Raw genomic sequence first — 9,871 nt, forward strand, 5'->3', positions numbered from 1 at the left:
GCGGATTCTCTATAGCCGTCGTTGATGGTGACCTTACGGGCGCCATCTACGGCCACCTGGTACGCTGTTTGCACGTCCTCGGGATGCCACGCCCTTAGTTTATCCAATAATTCCGTTACAATGCTTGCGTGACCGCCGTCGGCAGCCCACGCCAACACCGTCCTGCCATCGTTACTGCGACTCTCCTCCACATGCGCTGCTGCTGCTAGTAGCATCATGACACACGATGTATGACCGCTACTGGCAGCATGCATCAACGCCGTCCTGCCATTTACGTCCGCGTGTTCTATGTTAGCGCTCGTACATAATAACGCTGTTACCGTATCCGTATGACCGCTAACAGCTGCTGCTATTACTGCGGTGTAGCCATTCACGTCCGCGTGATCTATGTTAGCTCCCGCACCTAATAACGATGTGACCTTATCCGTATGACCACTAACAGCTGCTACTATTACTGCGGTCCTGCCATTTTCGTCCACGTGATCTATGTTAGCGCCCGCACTTAATAACGCTGTGACCGTATCCGTGTGACCGTTAACAGCTGCTGCTATTACTGCGGTCCTGCCATTTACGTGCACGTGATCTATGTTAGCGCCCGCACTTAATAACGCTGTGACCGTATCCATATGACCGTTAATAGCTGCTGCTATTACTGCGGTGCTGCCATTCACGTTTGCGTGATCTATGTTAGCTCCCGCACCTAATAACGCTGTGACCGCATCCGTATGACCGATACCAGCCGCTACCATTACTGCGGTCCTGCCATTTACCTCTGCGTGTTCTATGTTAGCTCCCGCACCTAATAACGCTGTGACCGTATCCGTATGACCTCTCGCAGCTGCTGCTATTACTGCGGTCCAGCCATTCACGTCCACGTGTTCTATGTTAGCGCCTGCACGTAATAACGCTGTGACCGTATCTGTATGCCCGTACTCAGCTGCTGCTATTACTGCGGTGTAGCCATTCACGTTCGCGTTTTCTATGTTAGCTCCTGCACCTAATAACGCTGTGACCGCATCCGTATGACCGTTAACAGCTGCTACCATTACTGCGGTGTGTCCATCACGTTTCGCGTGTTCTATGTTAGCGCCCGCACCTAATAACGCTGTGACCGTATCCGTATGACCGCTACCAGCTGCTACCATTACTGCGGTGCTGCCTTTCACGTTCGCGTGTTCTATGTTAGCGCCTGCACCTAATAACGCTGTGACCGTATCCGTATGACCGTTAACAGCTGCCAGCATTACTGCTGTGTAGCCAGCATCGCCAGCGTGTTCAATGTTAGCGCCCGCACCTAATAACGCTGTGACCGTATCTGTATGACCGTTAACAGATGCTACCATTACTGCGGTGTAGCCATTAGGTTTCGCGTGTTCTATGTTAGCGCCCGCACCTAATAACGCTGTGACCGTATCCGTATGACCTCTAACAGCTGCTGCTATTACTGCGGTGCTGCCATTCACGTTCTCGTGTTCTATGTTTGCGCCTGCACCTAATAACGCTGTGACCGTATCCGTATTACCGCTAACAGCTGCTGATAGTACTGCGGTGTCGCCATTCACGTTCGCGTGATCTATGTTAGCGCCTGCATCTAATAACGCTGTGACAGTATTCGTATGACCATTAACAGCTGCTGCTGTTACTGCTGTGTAGCCATCATCGTTCGCGTGTTCTATGTTAGCGCCCGCACCTAATAACGCTGTGACAGTATCCGTATGACCATTAACAGCTGCTGCTGTTACTGCGGTGTAGCCATCATCGTTCGCGTGTTCTATGTTAGCGCCCGCACCTAATAACGCTGTGACAGTATCCGTATGACCATTAACAGCTGCTGCTGTTACTGCGGTGTTGCCGTCATCGTTCGCGTGTTCTATGTTAGCGCCCGCACTTAATAACGCTGAGACCGTATCCGTATGACCTTTAGCAGCTGCTACCATTGCTGCGGTCCAGCCGTTTACGTTCGCGTGTTCTATGTTAGCGCCTGCACCTAATAAAGCTGTGACCGTATCTGTATGACCGATACCAGCTTCTGCTAGTAAGATGTCACCTGTGGGTGACGCTGGTAGGTCTATTCTCGTCGATGGTCTCTCGGTCGTCTTCCTAACTGCCTTGGATTGATTGTTGCCCATATTGATAGTAATATATTGTGCTTTGATTCTATCCGCTTTTCGATACTTGAAATCTGGAGAAAAAAAACATTTTATCTCTCGTAATTAGAAGAAGTTTTAAATTTGTTTCCTTCTCACACTGTACGCCAGCATGCGGCTGCGTTTGATTACGGAATGCACGTGTAAAAACATTAACACCTAGTCATGACATACACGTGACAAATCTGAACTAAAACGATGATAATTATCCGTGTATTTATAAAAGGGTTTAATTTCATAGCTACGAAGATTTAATAGATGTGAATATTTAATGTGGGAAAAATATGCTTGTAATATTTTTTTATGGAAAATCGAAAATGGCGTCAGAACGATTGCAAATCGGACATGATTTAACAAGAGCAAACTTACTGTTTCTCTATCGTATTTCAGGCACGTGTAGCGGTAGCTGACGACCCCTGACGATGCTGATCACTGTCCTCACACCTGAGAAAACAATACACCTGATGTGACACTCGATCGTGTGAAACTGATGAACTAAAATCATATATATATATATATATATAATATAAATTTATTAATAATATACAGGTACATACACAAATGTAATTTTAATCGGAAAAATTTACGATTGGAAGCATTAAAGCCGCAATATGAGGATCTACACGTAATTTCTCCAGTACTAGACTAGCAAAATACTTCGTGTCATGAAGAATCACACTACCTTATGACAAAATAAACTCTAGTTCCTCTCATTTCACTGCGCGTTGTCTTAGAAAATACCTCCAATGTTGTTCAAATTCTCCGATGTTGTTGACACTTTCGCGTTGCTCTGCCAAGCAACCGTACAGCGGGTGCAGCAAAGATAAAAACATGTGACATCATCTAACCGATTCGGGGCGAAATTGCTTGGCAAACAATTCGGCGTTGGCGCCAGATTAAGAGATTTCGCAACTCTTTCTTGTGGGTTTTAAGCAAACATGCAGCGAAATGGGAGGAACTAGAGTTTATTTTACCATAAGGTAGTGTGATTATGCATGTCACGAAGTATTTGCTAGTCTAGTACTGGAGATATTAGCGTGTAGATGCGCATATTGCGGCTTTAAATTAATATTTTGGTAAAAACTAATCTTACGTGGGGCGCTTCTAGTGCGTCACTGCCGACGTCTCCTGAATCGTCTGCTGCCGTTTGGCACTGTCTAAAAATATTAAAAAATCACACATCTCAGCGTAGCTACTTCTCTACTATCGGTGCCTAAAAGCATCATATATTTATATTCTAACATTCGCATACGACGAGTAGATTTCTTTTCGCCAACATTAATATACAACCGTATAGATTTAAGAGTAAACAGTGTAGCAGCGTGTTGATTCAGTCACGGCGGCTGCATACAACAGGCACTCGCGCCATTTTAATAATAAAATGATAGCTAATAAACACAAAGTTTGTCCTTAGTATCGAAACTTCAATGTTGATGTTTACTCTCTATCGTCTAAAAATGCTTTTAAATGCCGTCAGCAATCTTAGCGCAAACGCACGCCTATGTGCACAGAGACAATAGATTATGTATCACACACACGCACGCACACACGCGCACGCACTCACACACGCGCACGCACGCACACACACACACACACACACACACACACACACACACACACACACACACACACACTCGCACGCGCGCACACACACACACACACACACACGTGTACAAACTCACCGGGCCTGGGGTTTGTCACACACTTTAGTTATCTGTGCTGGAATCCATGTGTGGGATTCTTTGTCTAGAAATCGAACGTTTTGTCCTATGAGGAGTGGTCGGAGTTCTTGCTTGTTTCCAGCCGCATCATAACTCCTCCTCATTCGTTCCCTACGTTGCTCCAGGAGTTCCTGGTTCCGTTGTCCCTTGTACGTTGTGTTGGAATCTAGGTTAGCTGGGAGTCGCGTTCGGACCTGCCGACCAAACAACATTTCGGCTGGGGAGGGGAGATGGGCGTCTATTGGAGTGCTTCTCAGATTCAGTAGAGCAGCTGCTGAGCTTTCCCCTGTTGCCTGTGTCTTTCTTATGATTCCTTTTTTTGTTTGGACCATTCTTTCTACCAGACCATTTGACTGGGGGTATCGTGGTGAGGAAGTAGTGTGCGTTATTCCCCATTCTTTGCACATCTGCTGAAACGCTGCACTAACAAATTGTGGGCCAACCAGTGTGGGTGAATTCTTTCACTTTCTGCAGGACAGGATCTTGAGTGGTCTCTTTATGTAGAGCTTGTTGCTTGAGGATCCCAAAATGGAGCAAATCAATGCCCAACGTGTCCTCAACTTCATCCAGTAGTACCCACTCTACATGGACATCAAGTGGGACATCTTCTGTGCGCAGTGGATTAGGCAACCTGCTGAGCTTATCAGAAATTATCATCTCTGTTCCTGGGCGATGTTCAATGGTGAAGTTGTACCCTTGGATTTTTACAAAAAGCCTTTGTAGTCGGGGCGGGGCACTCGTGAGTGGCTTGGCGCATATTGTCACTAGGGGTTTGTGGTCCGTCAACACCTTGAAGTCTCTTTCAAATAGGTAAGTATGGAATCTAGTAATCCCGAATACGAGTCCCAGCGTCTCCCTCTCAATATTGGAGTATTGAGCTTGGCAAGGCGAGAGACTTTTTGAGGCATATGCCACAGGCTTTCCTTGCTGTGATAGGCATGTTCCTAACCCTTTCGATAAGGCGTCTACATCAAGGGTGACAGGTGTCTCAGGATCATAGTACTTCAGCGAGCTGTCCTGCTGAATTGCTTTCCTTAGTTGCCAGTATGCTTCCTGGTGGTCTTCTTGCCACAGAAACGGAACATCTTTCTTTAATAGATCTCGCAAGATAGCGACCTGATCTGCATAATTAGGGATGTAGGAAGACAAGAAGTTCATCATGCCCAGAAACCTCTGGAGATCCTCCTTGTTCTGTGGGGTAGGCATTGCGTGGATGTATTTGACCTTGCAGGGATCTGGACTGATTCCAGCTTCCGAGTAGATCCGAAGAAATTGATCGATTTTGCTTTCACCACGCATTTGCTGCTGTTTAACACTAGTCCCTCCGTTGCTGCTGTCTCAAACAGTTTCAATAGGTTGCGGTCATCGTCTGCTTCTGTACTACCCATCACGACGACATCATCTGCGATGCACACCCAACCCTGGACTTTCCCTATTATATTATCTATTCTTTGTTGGAAAACATCCTGGCTTGTGGAAAGCCCAAAGGGTAGACACAGAAAACAGTATCTGCCGAATGGAGAACGAAACGTGGTCAGTTATTGCGAGTCCTCACTAAGATGCACGGACCAATAGTCTGACTTGGCGTCTAGCTTGGTGAAATACTTCCCGTTTACGAACTCTGGGTTAACTTCTTCTAGTGTCTGGATCTTGTGGGGGCATCGCTTGTGGGGGCATGAGATTCTCATTCAAACGCTTTTGGTCTAGGCATACCCGAATGGATCCATCTTTCTTGATCGATGTTGTGATGGAACTGCACCAGTCAGTGTGATGTGTGACCTTACGGATTACTCCTTGGTCCTCCATCTTATCGAGCTCTGCTCTTAGCTTGTCTTTAATGTGTATGCTGCACTTCCGGGGAGCATCGATGTGCGGCGTGGCATCTTTCTTCAACAGAAGATTGGCCGGTTCCTTGAAATCACCTATCCGGTCAAACTGTTGTGGCCACCGTTCCACGAGATCCGTAACCGTCTAAATGCTTTGGACCTGGTCATGTATGTATTCTAGCGGCTTGTCATCCTTCGTCACAGTATGGATGGTGACGACACTCAGAGCCTTGCTGCCTGGTAGGCCTAGGATCGCAGGTCCAGCTACCTCAACCACAAAGAACTCCTGTTTGGTCTATGTAGAGTCCTTGTATAGGCACATGGGATCAATGGAACCGATGCAAGGGATGTTGGATCCATTGTACGCAGTAAGCTGTACTTGTCGTGGTCTCACAATAGAGCGCCATTGTACCTTGGGGTACATTTCATGTATGATACGGAGGGGGAGTGTGTTGTCACCTGCCCCAGTATCTACTTTTACTTGCAGGCGATGTTATCCAACCTTGGATGGACAGGTGATGCTCAGAACTGTGAAGGCTTCCGTACTCTCCCCTGCCTTGGTGTCCATGCTCGAAATAATTATGGAGCTGAAAATTTGAGAGAAGCCCTCCTCCCCGTGGTCAGCAATTACTTGGTGCTCTTCTACAAACATGGCGTCGACTTTCTCTTGTCTCGGTCCACGCCTGCAGGAGGGGATAGGAGTCCTATCCGACTTCGATCTGCAGCACTTGGCCCAATGCACCCTTTTTCCACAGTGCTTGCAGGTATCATGATATACAGGACACTGTCTGGGAGGATGGTGCAGTCCGCAGAAACCGCATTGCTTGCAATCACTTGTCCTCGGTCTCCCTCCCTTGTTTGGCCCCAGTGGGTTCCTACGGATTGCGTCGATATTCGACACTGGTGAGAGGTCTGCCAGACACTGTTTCCCAGCAACAATAGCTTCATACTGCCTGCCTAGGGTAACCACGTCTGTAAGGGCATAGCCCGCCGGTTTCTGCAATAACTCGCGCTGCATGCCATCATAATGTGTGGATGCAATCACGAGTTCTACTATGCGTTCATTGAGCTCCTCTTTAGAGAAATCACACTGGCGGCTTTTGTCCCTGCAACGCGTTACAAACTTATCGATTGTCTCTTCAGGGTGCTGCCTGTACCTCATGAGCTCAAAGCGATGGATGCGGAAATTGATGTTGACTCTCAACTGCTTGTCAAAGTAGTCCCAAACCAGTTCCGGATTGTCTTGGTCTGTTTCACTAAGACCTGATGCATTGAGGCGTCTCAACCCCTCTGTCCCTAGAGCAATCTTTATCTTCGTTGCTTTCTTTACCTCATTTGTAATGTCTAAGTCTTTTAAACACAGCTCCATACGCTGTCTAAAAAGAGAGAACCCATTTGCCAGGTCTGGCATCTGCCAACTCATTTCCGGTAGGCGTGCCATGTTACGACTATCCTCGATTCTCAACTCGAGTAAACAAATGGTCTTTCTAGAGACTGATGAAAATATCTAACGGTCTCAACACTAAAACCAAACAGTCGTCTCAGTAGTGTTACCGCACCGCAGCCTGACTCAAAAATACGCGATTGCCAATATAGACTCTGTGTGAGATACAACACTGTATGTCTGCACCTATCACATGCAGGTACATTGCAATTTTATTCAGAATCGCAAACACCAGTAAATATGCATCCTATCTATACCGTGTGTCATTACTACACGCATGGACCTACAGCATATTAGCATACATTAAAATTATACACTTCGCTTGATTCGGTCTATACCCGTCGAGTCTATTTATAAACCTCCCTATTCGCGGGATTGATACAATCTTCAGCGTGCTGCTTGTATATAAAAACTCTAACACACATACTAAACCGGGACCGCTCGTTTTACTGGCTATGGTATTCTGATGCTACAAATACAGGCTATATATATATTAACAATACCGTTCTTCTTTAACTCTTAGTTAACTTTAATGATATATTTTGCTGAATATATCATTTCGTTTAATCCAATCCCCCAGACCCCTGAAATTCATCGAGGCAAAATTTATATGCTCACCCATTTTCTAATAAGACTAAGTATGGAGTAGGTCCATGAAAGTCAAAGAGATTGAATGAGTACATGGTACACCTACAATTGTCATAATACTTATATATCATGTGACTTGAAAATAAAGGTTGGGACTAACAAACATATAAACAAACGGTCGACAAAACATGACACACAAACATATGGGTGCATGTGTATACTTCCCTGGGCAGGGCTTCCTCAACAGGTGCATCCCTGTGTGATAGAAAAACACATGTACAAAACACCGCAAACATGCAAAAACTTCCAGTAGGGTGCATCAAGGATAGATGACAGACAAGCCGCAGCTCCTGTTTACAGATATCTATCTGAAAATGTGTTGACTGTCAACTATGAATTAATTTTTTACTATTTCCATCATCACACTGCTCCAAAACCATATATAATCAGTGACCCGCTCATATACACACACCTACACACGTCTTCGCGCACGCACGCACGAACGCACACACACACCACACGCACTATGATTGCACAATTCGAAACCCTGACAAACACGTGTGTGGCTGTACTTGTCGCATGACTGAGTCTGGAAAGTGGAACGTCAAGATTGTAATATCACACTGCATGCACTCGCTGCCATAGTTGTCAGTAGCGTGACCTTAGCCCTGCACTAATAGATGCTTCCTACGAAGTGAGATTACTCTAAGGCCCGAGTCGTAAATGTAACTAGCCGCCTAACAAATGTGTAAACAAATACAATTGACAGGTAAAGTAGAACCAAGTACAGTAAAACAATGTACTGGCAGGTGCTTGCTAGATGGGATGGAGAAAACGTTAAAACGAGGCGTGCATGTAATCAGCTGTTCTGCGCACCGATATCTAAGCAATACACATGGTAATAGATAGTTATATTTATAACCACACACATACTTATAGAATATTATAGAATATGCCTAGTACCGTCCCTTTAGTAGACTCACAATGAGACAGTAGGCACGATAATTTCTATACTACAGGCAACTTGCACCATGATTATGTCATTCTCTTCCAGGGTTGAGTGGAATGTTCTCTCGTTTCTATCCAAATGTCTGCTACTTTCTCTCTCACACGGGCTTGAAGACCGCTTTTTCTCATCTTGTAGGCCTCATGTGCTAGCTCACCTCTTCTTTTCTTTAGTTCGGGGGCAGATCCGTCCTCACGCTCAACTTCGTGCCTTTCAGGTTTTTGCCCGCTCGGAGAAAAGCCTCTCGTTCTGACCAGTACAGGAGTACCACAATGATGGTTGCCGGACCTTTGTCGCGTCGCTGTAATCGGTGCGCATTCCTGATGGCGATATTGTCGACAAATTGTTGTTCTGATTTTAAGTTCTCGTGCGCAAATCGGTGATCTTTGATCGTCTCGGCAGGTGTGGTGTCAGGACCTTCTACTTCGTATAACAGGAGGTTTGAGTCGTCAGAAGCGATTTTCTCAAACCCGCCATTTCCTCTCTCAGCGACTCTATGGTTTTACGGTCATTTTCTTGCTCGGTCTTGATGTTTTCCACGTCAAATTCAACAGTTTCAATTTTCCGCGCTAGAATTTTACATTCACCTCTGCGAAGCCTATCTTTATATCCTTAGAGAGGCTGACAAGTAGCTTGTAAATATCATTGTTTGTTGTTTTCGCGGCCATCTTGGTTGGCTTAGGTCGATCGCTTTTGTCGACGCTGACCAGTTCTGTCGAAATGCTTTCTGACTCACTATTTCGGGCGCTCCGACGTGTGAAATATGTATTGATAGTATCCGGTTTACCTTCTGATTCTTTCTTCGACATTGAGTTACAGTGTGGATAATTATTTCATTCAACTTTAGTAAAAAAATGCAGGAGTCGAGGCCGCTACGTGTCCGTTCACCTCGGCGCCATATACCGCTCACCCACCACGCACACACACACACACACATACACACACACACACACACACACACACACACACACACAAACACACACACTCTCACACAGACACACACACATATATACACACGCACGCGCACACACGCACACACACAAATACGCACATACACACACACACACACACACACACACACACACACACACACACACTCACACACACACACACACACACACACACACACACACACACAC

At 45.9% G+C, this 9,871-nt stretch overlaps 1 long non-coding RNA gene across 1 annotated transcript; it reads right to left on the reverse strand.

The window, feature by feature from the left end:
* Positions 1-2,109: 2,109 nt before the first annotated feature.
* On the reverse strand, positions 2,110-3,373 carry LOC106816163. Its single transcript, XR_001394843.1, has 3 exons — positions 3,241-3,373; positions 2,517-2,591; positions 2,110-2,182 (listed from the first exon to the last, which is right to left on the reverse strand). It is a non-coding gene; the product is annotated as an uncharacterized LOC106816163 (long non-coding RNA).
* Between the last annotated feature and the right edge of the window lie 6,498 nt (positions 3,374-9,871).

This window comes from Priapulus caudatus, unplaced genomic scaffold, assembly GCF_000485595.1.
Source record: "Priapulus caudatus unplaced genomic scaffold, Priapulus_caudatus-5.0.1 Scaffold1303, whole genome shotgun sequence".
In the NCBI taxonomy this organism is placed as follows: Eukaryota; Metazoa; Priapulida; class Priapulimorpha; order Priapulimorphida; family Priapulidae; genus Priapulus; species Priapulus caudatus.